The 5,981-nt window shown below is 31.2% G+C and overlaps 1 pseudogene; it reads left to right on the top strand.

Moving 5' to 3' along the window:
* The first annotated feature begins 3,226 nt into the window (after positions 1–3,226).
* Positions 3,227–5,165, top strand: LOC145957778 (mitochondrial import inner membrane translocase subunit TIM17-2 pseudogene; annotated as a pseudogene).
* Positions 5,166–5,981: the final 816 nt, after the last annotated feature.

Here is a 5,981-nt window from a genome sequence, read left to right as displayed (position 1 = left end):
TTAACAGCGGATCAGCTTGGAAATACAACAAAATATAAGTCGCATGAGACAGATATATAGATACAACGCTAACAAAGACTTGGGAGGGTTTAGAAGAACACTATGAATTGTGTGGATTGGCTTACTAATTGGAGCTTCAATCATAACTATGGAGTGAAAAAAAAATTGGGAAACTTCTCCAAATAAATAACACTTTTTTTTTGGATGTTAAAGGAAATAAAAATTAATAAATAATAAATAAAGATAAATAAATAAAAATTATGTTATTTGAATGGATAATAGTATGAAAAAATATTAAATTTATGTTCACCTTTACTTTACAACACAATTTTGCCCTTAAAGATAGAAAAATATAAGGACAAAATTAAGGATGATTGTGAATAATCATTCTTAATCACGTAAATGAAGAAGAGGAATTCTTAACATGATTCCATTATAAAAAATTTCTCTGCATTTGAAATCGCTACCATCCAAACCAAAAAAGACTATTTTTTTATTTTTTGGGTGTTGAGGTAAGGGGGATGGGAATGTGGGTTTTTCGGAAATCGGAATGGGGAAATGGAATTCCAAACCTAATGCATACATTCATGTAGTTGTAGACAGTAGCTTCAACACCAAATGACTATCGAGAACCGAATTAGCGAAAGACATTTATTTTATTTACATTCTTTATTTATATATATATATATATATATATATATATATATATATATATATATATATATATATGCCTTGTTTAATTCATTGGAGCATCTCTATTCCAACACCTCTCATTTTTATTATATTTATTAAGTGAAATTTATTATTACACATCCCTCGTTTTTTATTTTTACGACTTAAACAACTATTCTCTCTAATTTAAAAATTCTATTAAACAAGTCCCACAAATAATTCTACACCCTTACATTTTGTCAACATTAATTTTTCCAATTTTATTATTTTCCTGAAAGAGTATACTACTGAGCCAAAAAAAAAAAAAAAAGTTAGCACCAATGCTAATGAAAACACTTGGTGTTTCACAAGTTATTATTATTATTATTATTTTTTAGGTCACAAGTTATTATTTAGCATCCACTCATATGAAAAATTTTGATTTAATATTGTTTTGGTTTGAAGAACATTTATGATTAGTCTAGTTATTCAATTAATGTCAAAACATTCAAAAGTGTAATATGATTGTCTTTACTCTAGGGTTAAGATATTTATGCTTAATTACAATGAATTTATGAATCTTGAGAATTTCAGAATTTGATAAGGTAATTACTTATCAATTCGTGATCTTTATTAATAAGAATAATATTTTGTGTCAAATATGGATTTCAAATTGGATTTGTGCTAACATCCCTTCGGTGGTTGGGTTACTTAGTCTATTAAGGGTGCTTGGTGGGGTATTCAACCAAAATCTCTTGATCAAAATCTCTTGGCCTAATCCTTTCGCTCAGAATCTCGACAAATGTTAGGGTACTTAATCAAATTCTCTTGATAAGACCCTCTCGAAAATATTTAAGATACTCAGTCAAAATCTCTTAACAAAAAGTCAGAAAAGTACAAATATCAATACTTATAAAATATACTCCCTACAAGCACCTTCATAAGAGGTTTTAAGGTTATTTTTTTTTATATTTATTTGAGAAGAATATATTTTTTAAAAGAAAAGTTATTGTATCTTGTTGTGTCTTTAACCAATAGAGTATGTATGTGTTTTAAAGGATTATTGGGTTTTGTATTTGTGTGAGGGAAAAATATTTATCAAGAGAAAGATTATAGTTTCTTTATTATTTGTCAAGTATTTAGTGTATTTATACTCATAATTTCACATTAATTTGATATTTTTCACTTTAGACTTATACTCTTACGATTTTACTTTTAATCATCACTTAAAATATCTCTGTCCAATAAGAGTATATGTACACTTAGTAAATTTATATTTCTCATTTTATTATAATAATGTGGGACTTAATTTGCATCCCAACAAGATGAACACAATATTATTTTGAATATATTTTTTTAATTCATTTTTTTTCTACACGTCTCTTCTTCTTTTTCCTTTTTTTTTCTTTTCAAAAACTACAATTTGTCATAAACTGATTTCTGTAATTAATTTTTAAAATTTACATATTAACACTTTCATAAACTTAGGATCTATTTGATTTTATTTTTAAAAACAATTCCATACAATTTAACAATCAAATTCTCGTTTAAAATCAATTAAATTTCGAAAATTGTTTTCAAAATAAGTATTTTAAAAATAAAAAAACAAAAACGTTGGAAGATGTTTTCTCATCTCTTATTTTGCTTTCTTCAAGTGTTTTGTTTAAATGTTCAAAGAGACAAACTTTAAACAAAAAAAAGTATATTTTAAGACAAACATTCGATAAGATAAATTTTTTTTTAAAATAACCCTTTTTTTAAATAGTTATCAATAAAAGCCTTATGGGTCAATTGTTTAAAAATATCAAATTACATTCCTAAAAATCCCATTCCCAAAAATATTTTTTACCAGAATGTTATTTTCAGATTTATTTTTTAAAATAATCGTTTTTCTTTACAAATAAAGAAGAAAAATATGTGTGGATATACACACCATAAGATTCTTTAGAAAATTTTTTAAATTTTTAAATAATTTAAATAAAAAATAATTAAAAACAAAAATTTTGAATGTTTTAAAATGTAATTTCTATTTTGATTTCACATGTTAAAAAATGCAAATTAATACATTAAAATCTAAAATCACAATGAAATGTGTAAATTTATCTTAATGTCACTTACTCGTTGCTAAGGATGATATAATAGGTCAGTTGACTTGTCAAAAATGGGCTAAGTTGACCTCTCAAAAGAAAATGGGTTGAAACTCTGGTCTAGCTCGCCTTAGGATAGGTGAGCAGATCAGCGTCAACCTGCCAGCTTGCCAAAAAAAAAAAAAACTTTATATATTTATTTTGAGTTATTCTTTTAACATATTTTTTTAATATCTAAAAGACTTATATAATACCTAAATAATAATAAAAAAATCTCAAATTATATATAATAAAATAAATCAAATACAAAATATATTTATTGTACAATGAGTCACAAATTATACACAAAATAAATTTGAAATGATTTCATTAAATTTATATTAAAATAATTAACAAACGAAAACATTTAAAAAATGGGTTGACAAACCTAAGTTTCTATAAGTGTTTGATAATTTTGAATATATTTTATATGTTGAAAAACTAAATTCCAGTGTTGATTATTAAAAATTAATTTAAGAATTTAATTTTTTTAAATATAAATGTTTTTGAAAATAAAAATGTTAAATTCTTCGAATCCTAAACAATCTCCAAACTGTTAAAAATTTTAAAAAATCAAATATATATGTTAATTTTTTAAGTGTTTGAAAAAATTTTGGGACAAATGTTTTTTTTTTTTGAAAAAGATAGGAAAGATTACAAAGATAGTCGCACTGAGAATTGAACCGAGGTTCTCATACTTCTAATTATTTCAATCCTTCCCCGCCCAACTACTAGACTAAGTGGGTTGGACGAATGTTTAAGAGTAAATAACATTACTCTTTTGAAAACTTACAAAAATACAAAAATAAATATAAGTGAATAGGGGTGTGAAAAGTAATACACGAATTTTGATGTTGCGGTTACCTTGAAGTCCATATAGTGGTTTAGATTTTTTTTCATTGGGCCTGGCCTCAAGAAAAACAATAGGACTCGTACCAATGAAAGATGGCAAATGATAAACACACCTCCACTCTCATATAAATACACCTCCTTTTTAAAAAAAAAATATAAAATGTCTATATTATCCTTAAAAAAAATTTCTAAATTTACACCCCTTTCCCTGCACCCTCTTCCCCGCACCCCCTTCCCCTCACCCCACACCCTCCTTCTCCGCGCAATATATAATAAATAGGAGCAGTAATATATAGGTTTAATTACTGCTACATTTCATGGCTTCTCTCCTCGTCCTCACCACTGTCCAACCTGGAACTCATTGGAGCGGTGGTGCCGAGGTTGAGATACACCAACCTTGAATCCAAGTTGAGGTTACTTGTTGTTGTTGTTGCCGCTGCTGCTACTGTTGTCGTGGTCCTCGGTCATAGGTGGAGGGTAGATGGGTGCCGCGGAAGAAGGAGCATTGTTGTTGTTGTTGTTGACATTGCCTTCTTCTCGCGACATGACAAGAGCCGCGCGGGGGTCCGCCTTCCACTTCCTCAAGGGTCTCTACAACGCTCCCAAGGGCCACCGCCTCCTCGCCGCCTCCCAGGCCCTCCGCCTCAACGCCCCCCGCGTCGGCGGCAGCTTCGCCGTCTGGGGCGGCCTCTTCTCCACCTTCGACTGCACCATGGTCTACCTCCGCCAGAAGGAGGACCCCTGGAACTCCGGCGCCGGCGGCTTCCTCTCCATGCGCCAGGGCCTCCCCGCCTCCACCCGCTCCGCCGCGTTCGGCGGCGTTCTTCTCGCCCTCATCGAGGGCGCCGGCATCATGCTCAACAAGTTCCTCAGCGCCCAGCAGCCCATGCCCATCATCATCGACGAGCCTTTACCCCCCAGCGGGATGCCCGCTCCTCTGACTCCGCCATCTGACTCCGCTGTGCCGTCGTGGCTCGGCGGCTGGTTCGGCGGCGAGAAGAAGGACGAGCCTGTGGGTGCTGGAGGAAAGAGGTTTAGGTAGAAGAAGGGTGTGGGGTGCGAGAAAGGGAGGGTGTGGGATGCGGGGAAAGGAGGTGCGGAAAACGGGGGTACCGAGAAGAGAAGGGAATATAAATTTAGAAATTTTATTTTTTTTAAGGGTAATTTAGATATTTTATATATATTTTTTTAAAAAGAGGGTGTGTTCATAGGTGAGTGGAGGTGTGTTTATCATCTGCCATGAAAGATTTAAGTAGAAAAAACTACTATGTAACATAGGTATCGTTTTGCAGCGTCTTTTAAACTCACTTGGGTGCATATGATTTTTTAAAGTTGGAAGCGTTATTCAACCAATAGCTAGAAAACTTTATATGAAAATCTCAAAATTGAAAAAACTACATGATCATGTTTAAGCAATATTGACCTTTGTACCAAAAAATTTCAAGTGTAGTATGTAAGATTTTTGGGTAAAATGTTACTATTGTTCCTACACAGAGCAATGTCCGTCCCTCTCCTGAATGCAAAAAACTTGGGTATTAGTTTCGATGATGATCTTTGCGAGAGGGTAATCTTCTTAAAAGTCTCCTATTTTATTACCCAAAAAAAAAACTCCTATTCTAAAACGCCTGGAATGTAATAAATTTTATTCTAATGTCTTATAAAAATATAAAACTATAACATATATTTGTAATGTAGCATATGTTAATGTGTTTTAAAGCTTATAGTCGGCTGAATAAAACTGACCATAATTGTTCATTAATGATTTATTACCTTCAAATATTATTGGTGTCTAATTTGCATAAGATTATTTTAAAAAAATTCTAGTAGTAGAGTTAGGTAGAAGGTAGGGATGGTAATGAGGCCCATGGGAGCGGGTAATAATAAATCCGTCTCCGTTCTGCCGGATGAAAATTAGTTTCATACCTACTCCATATTCGCGCGGGTATCCATGAAGCGGGTATCCATGAATTTCTTGAATATCCACGGATATCCATGGATATTTATAAATTTTTTAAGAAATTAAAAAAATCATATTACATATAATTTTAAGTTTATATTTAATCTCATTGAAATATTAAAAAAAAAAAGATTCAATGTTAATTTTGAACTTGTATTTAACATTAATTTTGTTGAAATAATAATAAAAATACAAGATAATCAATAACTTAAAACACATCAATCTCACAAGTAAGTGAAAGTCTCATATCACAAAGATGAGATAGTGTAGTTTTAGGGTTATATGGTACAAGGATAATTAGGATATTTAAGAAATATTATTAAACGGGTACCTGCAGGTATGGATATCATCATACTCGTCCCCGCCTCGTTTATAAACGGGTAAAAAATTATTCA

The sequence above is a fragment of the Cajanus cajan genome, chromosome 5 (assembly GCF_000230855.2).
Source record: "Cajanus cajan strain Asha chromosome 5, NIPB_CcT2T_4, whole genome shotgun sequence".
NCBI classification, from domain to species: Eukaryota; Viridiplantae; Streptophyta; class Magnoliopsida; order Fabales; family Fabaceae; genus Cajanus; species Cajanus cajan.
Note: the sequence above shows the minus strand (reverse complement) of the source record. Positions and strands in the feature narration are given on the sequence as shown.